At 37.9% G+C, this 14,711-nt stretch overlaps 1 long non-coding RNA gene across 1 annotated transcript in view; it reads right to left on the reverse strand.

Annotated features, from left to right (window-relative positions):
* The window catches only part of LOC148007690 (uncharacterized), a 124,282-nt gene that overhangs the window by 10,141 nt on the left and 99,430 nt on the right, over window positions 1-14,711 (reverse strand). The gene's annotated exons all lie outside the window — the stretch shown is intronic.

Consider the following 14,711-nt stretch of genomic DNA (forward strand, 5'->3'; position numbering starts at 1 on the left):
TCTGTGTTCCCAAGTGCCCTCCTCCTCTCCTCTTTCTCCATCATCTTCTCCGTCTCTACTCCCTTCCCATCTCCACTTCCCATTCCCCAATCTCAACTCTATTCTATACTAGACCCATTTTATGGCTGTTACCTTGGGGGAAGAGATGCCTCAGCATGAGGCTGCTGATGCAACCCATAACAATAAACTTTGTTCTGCAAAATATATCCTTGACTTTATAAAATACATCATTTGGCATTATAACTTGGATTTGCAAACTGGCAGATTCACATTTCCTGCCACTTCATGGACTTTCCAGCAATTGGCTCAATATTCCTTTCTACCCAAACATGGGCAAATTGGGAAGATGCCCTCCTGCCACTCAGACATTAGTCAGGGGAAATGGCCACTGGTGTCTATTTAGCTCACACCCACAACCTCTAATATCCTTGGCAACAGAGGATGTCTGGCCTTTCTAGCTGACTCCTCATCTTAGGTCCTTTACCACTGGGTGGGCTCTATTTCCCTCCTTGAGATGGTTTCTCTCTCACTGCTGAAAAATCCTAAACCTAGGCAAACCATTCTCCTTGGGCACTGGCTCCACAGCTCAGCAGCTGGTCCCAGCTCAACCCCTAGGTTATCACCTGGTGTTCTGACAATCTAGCCTGGTTGCTCATTCCATTCTGAGTTATTAATTGATCATTGGAACTCTGGAATCTATAAGCTTAATAACTACTATTCTCACTCTAAGACAATGGCTACTTTGCTATTTCTAAGATCTGTACTGGGACACCTCCTGGCCTTAAAGACTTCCAAATTTTTTCTAATGCCTTATAAATAGTAACTCTAAATGGCCACCTAACCACACATTGAAAAAAACTTTTGACATCTCCCAGCAGCAATCTGAAAAATGGAAGATTTTTTTCTGTGCAGGCTTTTGCCCACCTTTCCTTTCAACCAGTTTGTTTCTTGATCCAACTAGCTTGGTCTCTGGTCCCTGATCCTTTGCCTCGCCAGATATTTTTTCACTGCTGCTAGCGGCTGTTTGGTCCAATGTGTAGTCTTACATTTCTACCTCCTTGGAAACTTTTATTTCTGATTCCTTTCCATTCGGGTCTACCGTAGCTCTAAGCAGGCTGTGGTGTGAGAAGGAGCAGCAGAGCTACTCTATGAGCCTGCCTCAGGTGTGCCACACCACCATTTAGAGTGTGCTGCTCAGTCTGTGATGCTAGGACCTGCACAGTGGCTGAGGCTGCTTGCAGTGACAGGGGAAAATCTCCATAATGCCCTGTCCACCAGACAAAACAAGTCTATTTGTATCTTTTTATGTTTGCATCTGTTGATACATAGTCATGCTTCTATAGATAAATGTTGTTCGGTTCAAAGATATAACCAACACAGGTGGAGGTATAGCTTCAGTACCATCTTGGATGAAGGCAGTCTCATGACTATCTGCCATGTTTGTTATGGTCAGTCCTTACTTCACATCTGTCATTAGGAGAACAGCCTGAATGAAAGTCTCCAAAGACATTTAACAATTAAGACAAACTTTTTATATTATTTCTATCCAGCTGTGGTAAATAATTTTAATACTAATTTAAGATTTACAAGAGTAAAAATGATAGCTCCCATAAATATATGTTGAGCCTTGTTTTGCTGCTGTAATTCTGTCATTAACTCATAAGCTCTTTACTTCTTGATATTAGCCAGAACAAATAATTAACAACAGATGCAGATCTAATTCAGATATACTTAACAGATCCCAGCTCTCAATCTTGTCAGAAATCTGCTAAATTTAACATTAAATATTTAAGTATATTGTGACAGACCGAGACCTCCAAATCATCACAGAGAACTTGCACAAGATCTCCAAGATGATATGTCATAGTGACAAGTGACTCTACCTGGATTGTTGTACAATGACCACTGAGAGAGATGGTTCTTTTTCCTTACCTGCTGCCAGTGCTCAGGCTAATCTGTAGACAAACAGAGGGCACCCAGGGAATTAAATGTATCATAATGCCTAAGACAAGGTTAGTCATTGCTCCCATATTCCTTCTCCACAGGGAGAGCCTCTCATCTTCTAGGCCTGATGAACAGACTACCTTTGCATGAGTTGTGATGGAGACCAGAGGGACCTGGAGAAACTGTTTAGGTAATGGATTATAGACTAACTTCTGTCATTTTTAATTAATATATTAGATCAAGATTATATTTTATTCTTCTCTGACTTCTGATTAAATTGAAGCTAAGCTAATTGCAGCTTGACAACTAGAAAACAGGCAACGGGCTGCTTATCACTAGATAATCCACTGCTATATTAGCTCATAAGTCTATTCATTAAATAGTTAAGACTCTCTTATCTATGATAAAATAGACGGCAGGCTTGCATTACTCATAGGGTTCATGATAAACGACATACAAATTCAGATGTAACCTTTCACAGATGAAACTTTCTCCTACTTCCTTATCTAAACTAAGGTTTCAGTGACTAAATGTTTCATATTTCTTCACCATACTGTATGGTTGTTGTATTGAGACTTTAAGAGTTAAAAATTCTAATTCTTATCCATGGAGTTTTGTTAAATGAGCCTAACCGTAGAAAAATATTCCACTATGTGACCCTACTTCTATAATCACTAGTTCAAATATTATGTTTCCTTTGATTGTCTTCTAAATATATATTAAAGTATATCTCAAGCTAATTTTAAAATATCCACTATCAAAGTTACAAATTTAAGTTTCATAACTTGAAGTATTTCTCACAGTAAATCCATTTACTCATCTATCAAGTTCACAAGGTCATCAACTTTTTATTATCATTTAAATAGAAACTTAAAGTTTTTCATCATACCAAATTTATATCTATTCATTCTTCTAGATAGAAGTCCTTCTTATTCCTTCTGCTCCCCAAAAGACTTTTGTCTTCCCTAAGCTCAGTATAAACACTGTTCATGGTATTAACAAACTTCTCTTTTGTAAATTTATAAGCTCCAGGAAACACACTCAGATCTACCTCTCATGAACTGAGCAGGCACCATCTGCCAATCAATAGCCAAGTTTCTACCTGTTCCCTATTCCTCTCCTGTTCCCTGGATTTGAGCATCTCCTTATCTCAACCACCAAGAACTAAGCGTTTCAAATGTACACTAAAAAAAGTTATTTTTCTCCAACCTTACTTACTAAACTTTATTTTCTACCTTGTGTGTGTGTGTGTGTGTGTGTGTGTGTGTGTGTGTGTGTGTTTCCTATTTTTCATTTTCAATTCTAGGCATCTACTCAAACTCTACATCCAGGAAAGCTCTAGAAGAGCAACCCATGGAAGACCCAGCCTACTCTCCTATTCTCACAGACACAGGCACTCCTTTGGGCCCTCATCTTCCTACCTACAGATGTTCCCCCAGACCCTGGAAAGCAAGGAAACTTACAAATCTCCTAAGCCTTGACCAACATCCCTGTCTCTATTTTCTTAGCTTTCCCACATCACCCCAAAATTGGCAGGATCAAAAGAGCAAAAGATCACATTGACCCTATTGAAGATTCACCACCACCTCTTTCTAGTTTCTCCTATTTTTAATTAAACAAAAACGGAGATATGTTAGCACCTTAAATTTTTTTTCTTCTAGGCTCCACGAAACAGTTATTAGCAACATCCAGGTAGGTCTGGCTTGCAATAAAAGGGACTTTTTAGCCTCTTTTCTCTTTCTCTCCCTGCCACTTTTCTTTCTCTGAGCTCCTTCTACCTCTCTCCTTTCTCCACATGTTCCTGCCCCCTCTTCCCGTTCTTTCCTTCTACTCCTTCTCAACACACCCATTTCATGCCACCAAATAAACTCTATTCTGTACTAGACCTGTCTTATTCACTCTAACGGAGAGATGCCCTTGTTTGGGCCTGCTGAGGAAATTCTTCCCACCAAACCCTACCATACTCCACCAAGTATATCCTTGACTTACTGAAACACAACAAACTGTGATTTATATTTGGACAATCTGTACTGTACATTATAAAATTATGGAAAAATTGTTGCAGACTACATATGGAAATTCTTTGCTTCCTACCCCATGACAGAACGTTTAGAAGCTATCCCTGTGTAACTAAAATTGTTGTGATGTAAGAGTGATCAAATATGCATGGTAATTTATCAATTCATGCCATGCTGAGAGGAGGTGTTGACCACTCATAAACAGATTGTGCTACTGCAGATCACTTTCTCTGAAGATTCTGCCAAAGCTGGAGAAGTTTAAGTTTTCTTGAAAAGATCTGTCTGTCATCTACCATCTTGTATTTTTAAGATACCTCTCAAATCCTGATTCATAGAAGGAAAAATCCACTGAAACTACAATGCAGTAGGGTTGTATTTGTCAAAGCTCTCAGCGGATGCCTAGCAGAAAGTACGTAATCAGACAGAACTGATTTGTTATTTTTAAATACACTGTATCAATATCACTTTCTAGACATGGGGTTGTTGTGTAGAATAGATCGGGTCTTAACATAATCATTCCATCTTCATCTGTCCCTGAGCAGATCAAGGTTAAGGTTGTTATACCATGAATCAGTTTACCTTTCAGATTTTATACAATAGTGACAAAAGTTAAGAATTATATAGGGTTAGATAACAAGAAAATCAATGTAAATTTTTTTCAGCTATCAAGATAAGGTTTCAAGGTGGAATTAGGATGCTGAAAACTCATAACCTTTATTTTTAAATAAATTACATTTTTATTTTAAAAGTAATGAGTATTTGTGGATATTATATAAAAGTATCATTCTCTGAGCTTTGGGTTTTAGACTTATTGCTTGGAACAGAGAGAGTCAACCTGTTAGTGAAAAGGCCAATGCTTAAGATCCACAACTTTTGCTACCCACGAAACAGGTTCTCCTACCTAAATTAAGTTATTTATGATACTCCTGCTCAGTCATGATTGAAGCTTGTGTCTCAGGTGATTCTAGGTCTCATCAAGTTGAAAAGGGGAATAACCACCTTAATAGTTTCTAAGAATAAAATCCTGTATATGTATGCATTAATCTATACTATGTATTCTATGGATAGAAATCATGCCTTTGTGATTTCTGCAGTTGATTCCAATTAGAGAATTGACAGTATTATTTTTGCAACTTATAAAAATTTCTATGTACTGCTTACCATGTGTATATAATGAAGAGGACTTATAAGAGACCAATTCAATGATTACTTAATATGGGGCAGTTAGAAGAATTGTAGCAGTATGGAATTCATCGATCTTAAAATTGAAACAAAGGATACAGGGTCCACTATCTGGGAATAAAACGTATTGTGTACCTATTGTTTTTGTTTCGCTTGGGAGAACTCTAACAATGCTCAGTTTTTCCAAGTCCCCTCCTTTTCACAGCAGAGAATTCTAGTTTACATTTGATAATCATTTAACCCGTGTCTTCTGAGCTTTTCATTATCCCTGAATTTTGGAGTCCTGTCTTCTTCCTCCTCTCATTTTCATAATTTCTTCTTTTGACTATCCTTTCTTTATTTCAGAAACTTTGAGAAACAATCTCAATCTCTAGCCTAGGCTGGCCACAAAATTATAGTAATTAGTTTGTTTATATCCACTGAAGGATATGATTACAGATGTGAGGGAATAAACCATGAAAGGTTTTCAAAGAATATTTTTTGCATTTATACATTACTTTTTTCTCCCTCTTTTTTATTGGATAGTTTATGTATCTAAATTTCTAATATTATTCACTTTCCTGCTTCCCTCCTCTCCCATCCCCACTCCCAATGCTTCTATGAGGATGCTCCTCCTCCCACAGACCCACTCCCACCTCAACACCCTGGCGTTCCCCTACACTAGGGAAAAGAGCCTTCCAAGGACCAAGGAATACTCCTCCTGTTGATGCCAGACAACTCCATCCTCGGCTACATAGGTGGCTGGAGCCACGTGTCCCCACATAAAGTAATCTTTGGTTGGTGGTTTAGTCTGTGGGGGCTCTGGGTTGTCTTGTTGGTTGATAATGTTGTTCTTCGTATGTGGTTGTAAATCCTATAATCTCCTTCAGTTCTATCTGTAACGCCTCAACTGGGGTCCTTCTGCTCAGTTGGATGGTTAGCTGCTTAATTTGTATCAGTAAGGCTCTGATAAAGCCTCTCAGACGACTTTCATATTACACTCCTGTCCACAAGCACTTCTTGGCAACAGCAATAGTGACTGGGTTTGGTGGCTGCATATGGAAGGGATCAACAGGCTGGGCAGTCCCTGTATGGCCTTTCCTTCAGTCTCTGCTGCACTCATTGTTCCTGTATTTCCTCCCATGAGTATTGTGTTCTCCCTTCTAAGAAGGACTCAAAATTCATATGGTCTATAAATTGTATCTTGGATATTCTGAGCTTTTGGGATAATATCCACTTATCAGTGAGTGCATATCATGTCTGTTCTTTTGTGCTTAGGTTACCTCATTCCAGATAATATTTTCTAGTTCCATCCATATGCCTATGAATTTCACGAAGTTATTGTTTTTAATATCTGAGTAATACTGCATTGTGCAAATGTATCTCATTTTCTGTACCCATTTCTCTATTGAGAAATATCTGGGTTGTTTCCAGCTTCTGGCTATTATAAATAAAGCTGTTAGGAATATAGTAGAGCATGTGTCTTTGTTATATGTTGCAGCATCTTTTGGGTATATGCACAGGAGTGGCTGGATCCTCAATTTGAAATATGTCCAATTTTCGGAATAGTTGTCAAATTGATTTCCAAAGTGATTTTAACAGCTTGCAGTCCCACCAGCAAAGTAGTAGTATTTCTCTTTCTCCACACTCTCACCTGCACTTGTTAGCATCTGAGATTTTGATCTCAGCCATTCTGATTGGTATAAGGTGGAATCTCAGGGTCATATTGATTTGCATTTTCCTGATGACTAAGGATGTTGAACATTTCTCTAGGTGTGGCGGAGCCATTTGAGATTCCCCCATTGAGTATACTTTGTTTAGCTCTGCATCCTATTTTTAAATAGGATTTTTTAGTCGTATTGAGTAAAACTTCTTGAGTAGTTTTATATTTTGGATATTAACCCTCTATTAGATGTAAGGTTGTGGAAGATCTTTTCTCAATCTGTGGGTTGCCATTTTGTCCAATGGACAGTGGCCTTTGCCTGAGAGAAGCTTTTTAATTTTATGAGATCCTATTTGTCAATTGTTGATCTTAGAGAAGGAGCCATTGTTGTTCTATTGTTTTAAGTACCTTTTCTCTTTAAGAGAGAACAATGAAGAAACAATGTAAGGAATGCAAAGTCAAACCTCAGCAATGTTTATAATTCAATACATTATCATTTGTGATCCACTTACTATTTTCTGATATCTTTCAAGGCAATTGGGTACTTTTCTAGCTCTGCCCTGTGCAGCACATGTACAGTTTTTATTGTATCAAAGATAGCTATGGCTATTTCTTCCCTGTGGTTGTTGCTGATAGTTCTGGTTATCCTATTATTCTTGCATCCCCCAAATACTAGGGTTCCTTGCAGCAACTGAATTTTACATTCAATAGTAACCTCTTCATGCATGTCTTCAGGAAATACATTCCTACCCACCCCCCCAGTGAAAAGCCTCAATGGCTGTCCATGAAATATTCCTTCCTTCATATCCTGTAGCTCTAAGGTGAATTTTGTCACTGTAAAGTTAGTAAGCAAAAGACTTATTTCCTCGTCATTTTTGGAACACAGTTTCTGAATGGCGACCCTGAGGAATGACTTCCCAGAGATTTTAGCTCTTTAATGCTGATCTATTCTTTATCACAGCTGATTGCTTATTTATGGCAAAATGGCTGGTATTCATTTCCAATAGAGCAAGGGTTTCACATTAAGTGTCTTCAGTATTGATATTTTGAATTTCAAATTTCTCAGGTATCTTCAAGAAACAAATTTTAGCTCAGAGGAAAGGGAAGTCTGGAAGATTAGGGCTAAAAGACTAAATAAGAAATATGATGTGTTACTCTTTATCTCTGCCTGTATACTTAATGCACTAAAAAGAAATGAGAGATATAAATAGATATTGAAAGACAGGGAGGGAATGAAGAAAGAGACTGAGACAGAGAGAGGGGGGGGGGAGAAAGATGTAAGACAAGGTAAGCCTGAAGAATCGGTAGATTCTGAAGATGTTTGCAATTAGAGTAATCAGATCAGCTGGAAAGATATTATTAAAAAGTCACCTCAAAATAAGCTTTGGGATTGAAACTCCAGGTTACCACTTTTCTCTTGTAGGTTTCCAGATAACCCTCTGATATAAAGTAGAAAACTACTCTGAGGAACCAAGTCTGATTAATACAGATTGTGACAATCCACAGAGGTGATCAAGAGCTGGAGGGTCCAAATGTAAAATACAGAGGTCAATGAACTTTATTGTTTCAAAGCTGCTGATGAGGATGCACTGAGAAAGTATTTTGATAACAATAGAAACAGCAACAATATTGAAGTTTAAGAAATATTGAATTAAAATAATGCTGAAAAACAAATTCAATAGCAGGAAGTATTTTTGTTTGATTGCTGTAACGTGAACAGCGTACAAGTGATTGAGTCAGGGCCATGACTGAGCAATATTTCTCTGGATTTAAGGAGGTTTATGTTCAGGATATCTAGTACCTAATATGGCCAAAATAAATTCAGAAGAAAGAAAGGAAAGATTGAAGGGAGAATGATTGGCACAGAGGATTGAGATGAAAAGAGCACTAGCAATGTGCAGGTTAGAAGTAAGTGAACAGCTGCTTTGATAGAGGCCTTTCCCAGTGGAGAAAGCAATGAGAGAATTCTACAGAGATGCTACACAGAGCAGTTTAAGTCAGATTCTAATGTTATTTATCTTATTCCATAAACATGCTTGGTGCTTCAAAGGGATGGGTGGCTGCTTGGAAATAAATATTTCACTTCCAGTGAGCAGCACTCTGTCAGGAGTATGACCTATATTCTGTCTGCAGCCTGTACTATTATGCAATGAGGGACAAGTTGATGATCTTAGCGGATCAAATCAATATTCCAATTAAGTCACATGATGCCAGTGTTGGACCTTTCTAGTTTGGCGTCTGTGCAATAGGCCTAACCAATGTCAACAATGAGTCTCATTTGCATTGTAGTGAGTGGTGAGATTTCTTTACCAACTGAAAACACACGAGTAGATGATATCTATCCATCCAGCACTGCTGACAAACTGAAGAGAACATAGAATGAAGGAGAAATTTTAGAGTCCTGATTGCAGAACAGTTTTTTTAACCACATATATTGTTGGTAGCTTGTTTAATGAAAAACTCATCAGGTTTAAAAAAAATCTTGAAATTTCCACCAAAGTTCTCATCAGTTACACAATTCACACAGACACAGTTGTAAATTCTTAGGGATATCCTACTGGACAGAGGCTGGTGGTAAAATGCCTCCCACTAGCCTGGCCTTAAAGTCACAGATCATCAAATCTAGCTGATTTCCTTCCAGTAGGTCATCTTCGATTCTTTCTTGGCCAACCAATAAATCTTTCTTTTGAAGAATTTGCAATGAGCAAATGTTAAAACAAAGTATAGAAAATCTTTAATGTAATACAACAGAAATTGCATACCACTAACACTCGGGATCAAGGTTTCAAAATTTTGGTTTAAGCCCATATATTTTGTAAGTATATATGCATTGAAAAAGAAACTTTAGGAACAGGATCGTGTTTATCCTAGAAAAGAATTATCCTACCAGATAATGAGAAGAGAAGAGGAGGAGGAGGGAAAAAAGGGGACAGGAACAGGTGTGGGAGGAGACCAGGATGATATTCAGATTGTCAGGGAATTGAACAGATGTGTAGAGAAATGGAGGATGAGGAATTGTGGGTAGCCACCACAAAGTCCCTGATACCAAAAAAGCAAGAGCTTACCAGGACCCAAAGGAGATGAGATTAGCTGAACTGTCCAACAAAGGAGGAAGAAACTCTAGAGAGCTCATCCAGAGGTTAGGCAAGGCTCCTAGTTGGGGAACAGGATCATCTACTCATCTTAAAATTTTAACCCAGAAATGATCATTTCTAAATAAACTAGAAGGACAAAGTGTGGAGCAGAGCTTGAAGGAAAGGCCATCCAGAGACTGCCCCACCTTGGGATCCATCACATATACAGACACCAAACCCAGACACTATTGCTGATGCCAAGAAGTGCTTGTTGACATGAGCCTGATAGAGAAGTCTCCTGAGAGACTTTGCCAGAGACTAACAAACACAGAAAGAGATGCTTGCAGTCAATCATTGGACTGAGCAATTAGACCCAATGGAGGAGTTAGGGAAATGAATGAAGGAGGTCAAGGGTTTGGAACCCCCTAAGAAGAACAGAAATCTCAACCTACCAGACACACCAGAGCTCCCAGGGACTAGACCACCAAGCAAAGTGTACACATGGAGGGATCCATGGCTCCAGCTGTATATGGAGGAAAGACCCTTAGTCATGTGTAGACTAGACTCCACAGTCTAGGAGAATACCAGGGCAGTGAAGTGGATGTCCGTGGGTTGGTGGGGGAGCACCCTCATAGAAGCTGTGGTGGGGGAATGGGATAAAGTTTTGTAGACGGGAAACTGAAAAATGAGATAAATTTGAAATCCAAATAATTAAAATATCCAATAAAAATGAATAAGTAAAAAACAAGAAATTTAGACAGGAAAAGTTCAACATCAACAAAGGAAATAAATAGACCCTTTTTGGTGCTGGGATATACATTGAAGACCTCGGTAAGCATAAACCCTATGAGTAGCAATTACAGAGTTGTTTCTTTAGGGAGAAAAAATTTCATCTCCCATGCAAAACAAAATAAAATTTGAGAGGAATGGGCTGTCTTCATGTTGACTTCTCAGCACTTTCTGCATTCAGTAGGAAAGATGACAATTGTCTTCCTTTCAGAAAGACCCTCACCACAGTTATGCATAGCTAATTCGTGAGCCCTAATGAAATCTAGCATGTGTCCTGGAACAATCTAAAAGTGTTAATGGTTAATACTAAAGGAGTTAGATTCAATTACTTGCCAGAAATACGGCCCCATCCTTGCTGGCTGTTGCCACTTTCACAGCTTCAAGGCTTCAACGAATAAAGTCCTGTTAGTTGTATAATTTGGAGTGTAAATTAAATGGAAAACATTTGCAAGAGTGAACTATTACAAAATGAAGAATAAATATTGTACACAAAATAATGGTCAATTAAAATAATTAATTAAATTAAGTGATTAAATTCCTATTAGTTATGTATTCATCGCAAAATATTTCTCTCCATCCATTATTTCTGCTAGGAAGGATTATCATTGAACTTTAACCATGTGATGACTTGTGTGTAAGGTTATGTGGCAGCTAACAGGTGCTACATCATTCCTTCTATGTCTCTGAAGAAGAGCATACATTAGATGTCCCTAATAGTAAGCAAAGTACAGGTTTGGCTTTAAGATGACACTTTAAATCCTTTTGGGAAAAAAAAAACAGTTATATCCTATCCTTGCATCCCTGTGTGTTCTCACAGGCCCAAAGTGGGATCCATCTCAAGGGGAGGCCCCAAGACCTGACACCATTACTGAGTCTATGGGGCATTCACAGAAAAGGGACTTAACATGACTGCTCTGCGAAAGACCCAAGAGTCAGCTAAGAATAAAAAGCTGATATGTGCATACAACCAGTGAAACCTGACCGCTCTGATTGAATTAAGGCAAAGCTGGAGGGAGGTGATGAGGAAGACATCCCTGTAAGAAGATCCCAGAAGTCTTAGTAAACCTGGACTTCCAAGATCTCTCAGACATTGGATCACCAAGGAGGCAGCATACACCAGCTGAGATGAGGCCTCCATCACATATAGAGCAGAGGACTCCTGGGTCTGGGTTCAGTCAGAGAAGATGCACCTTACCCTCAAGAGACGTGAAGTTTAGAGTTCTGGTGGGGTAGGTGGGGTTGGGGCATCCTCATGGTGACTGGACGCAGGGTGGGGTGGAAGTACAGGATGTGGAACAGTCTGGGAGTGATGTGGACCAGGAGGGGACTATACTGTGGGGTGAGAAAAATAAGAACATTCTTGTAGAGTTCTCCACCAATCCTCTTGTTTTGTTGAATGCTAGATGGCAATATGTGCAGAGAAGTAAGTTCTCCTTCAGGCATACTTTGTCTTCAGGTTTTAAGGGGAAGAATGGATTTTTTTGTCTAAGACCTATGAGTACCAAAGGGAAGTTTTTCATGAGAATACAGTTTTAAGGGCAATTTCATTTGTAGTACGTGGATTTACCTACTATCATATTTTTAAATTTATTTTATCTATTAAATATCTCCCATGAAGCTTAGAGCTTCATAGTTTCTCATCTCTACCCATGAACTACATGTTTCTTAAATTTATTAACAAATTTGTATTCATAGTCTGGTTGGCTTCTTTTATAATGATGAAACCAGAAAATAATTTGTGTGTGTGTGTGTGTGTGTGTGTGTGTGTGTGTATGTGTGTGTGTGTGTGTGTGTGTGTGTGTGTGTGTGTGTGTGTGGTGAAATTGCTTAATAACCCCATCTAAATTACGTTTCAATTGCTTAGGGTACTTTATTTGCTATGATTTGCCTCTGAATACAAATCTTTCCATTGTCTTCTGTACCCATATTTCCATGTGTTCTACCACCTTATCTGTTTTATGTTCAAATACAAATTCCTTCCTCTATTTACCCATAATTGACCATTCAAATGCTGGTTTCCTTTGAAGAAAAGTTCAACATCCTTAGCAACCCCAAATATGCACATTAAAACCGTGTTTATATTTTATTTTTAACTATTAAGTATCTCCATGATCACACATGCTAATTTAGATGATGAGTACTAAGAAATCTCATCCTGCCGGTCAAAAAACATACCTGTACTGCTAATTTGGAAATCAGTTTGGTTTTCTGGGAATGTTTTACCTCAAGTTTCATGTGTAACATTGTTGGGCATAAATCTATGGGAATCCATATCATATTATAGAGATACTTACTAGTTACTATTCATTGCTGTTATATTCACATTAGTTGTAATTAGGAAATAGCATACATTTCCATAGTAGAGAAATTGATAAGGAAAATATGGTGTAGTATAAAATAAAATATTAAGCTGTTAAAAAGCAAAATAATGGAATGAAACAACAGCAAAAACAACAAAAACAACAACAAAACCTAATTGTGAGTTATCCAGAACCACGAAGACAAATGCAGTATGTATCAGTTTATATTTTGATGTTGTAAGCCTTGACGATGGAATACAAGATTTAGGATGGAGGGAAGCGGTTTATGAGGATAGATAAATAATATAAACAATTATGGGGATATTTGGGGATGATATTGGAATGCAGCAATTACACGGATATAGTTAAATGAAGATCATAGAGTGGAATACTAAGGAGGACAACTATAAGTAGGAGTCAGTTAAGTTCTTAATATATAACATAAATAAGAATTAAAGGATGTTAAAAAAAATAATGGGAGAGAATAACCAAACTAGACATCTCTTCCCACCAAATGAAATCTCCAACTCAAATATTGGCTATATCTACTATGTTTCTTGGCCAATGTGTCCTCATTGTAATATTCTAATCATCTCAAACTATTGCTTAAACTATTGATTGATACATACAACTGATGATGGGTCTATTGTTGAAGACAGCAATTAGATTTCTTTTGAATGTAGAGAAGACAAGCAGGTGCCTAATTAAAACCTTTACCTTTTGAATTGTGTTGCTCATACTGAAATGAATTCTGCATGGTTACTGAGCAGAAACTTAAATGCCAACCAACCTCTATACTATTTGATCTACCACAGTCAGCTGCCTATAAGATAAGCTGCTGCAATAGTGGTGCTTTCAAGGGAGTAAGAAACCACTATCTGACTGGATTTGAGACATACACACTGAGACAGAACACATTTCTACCATTGTTCTCATGACTAAATACTGGAGTTTAAGGCTTACGGTAGGTATTATTACCTGCTATAGAAATGTCGCTACAAAATGATTCCTAATAACATTCTGTTATATCCATAGATCAGTATATTGCTCTACTGTCATCACAAAAGCTAGCATATACAATAGATTGGGCTAAGTAAAGAGAACCATGTCTGCACAATATACAGAGTGAAAGACTTTGGATCACACTCTCATAAATGATACACTGCTGTCCTATCTCTTCCTTCATGGCTCAGGAAAGATTTGTAAAAGACACAGTAGAAATATTATAAGGCACTGTGGTGCTGGAGGAATGCAAGCAAGTCAGTAATGATGTCCAGATAGAGCAGGACTGATACACATATCGACTCATATAAATCAGGAAACCATGTGCAGGTTCTGCACAGGTTTTGCAGGTCAAAATTATTGGAGGTCCAACCACAAGTAGTGGAAAATGAATATGATCTACCTCACTAAGAAGCTCTCTCCATTTAACACATTTTCCAATATAAAAACTACTTTTTCCAGTACGGTTTCATAGGAATAGAATCCACACTCAAGCAAAGGCTTCATTCTAACTTATATAAATCAATGGTAAGTTTGAATTTTTTGATTCATAATTTACTATATTTTAACCATGCTGGTAATTTTCTGATACATTATGACTGTCAATTTAATAATTTCCTGGGCTTTTCTCTGTGAGAATGTATAAATATGTGTCTATGTGCTTCTGGTGTTTTTTCTTATATTTCATGATTCCTTTGATTGTTCTGTTTGTGTATGGTTATGTTTTTTTCATGTTTCTAAGGGGTGGGATGAGAACATG

The sequence above is a fragment of the Rattus norvegicus genome, chromosome 1, assembly GCF_021556685.1.
Source record: "Rattus norvegicus strain SHRSP/BbbUtx chromosome 1, alternate assembly SHRSP_T2T, whole genome shotgun sequence".
Taxonomy (NCBI): Eukaryota; Metazoa; Chordata; class Mammalia; order Rodentia; family Muridae; genus Rattus; species Rattus norvegicus.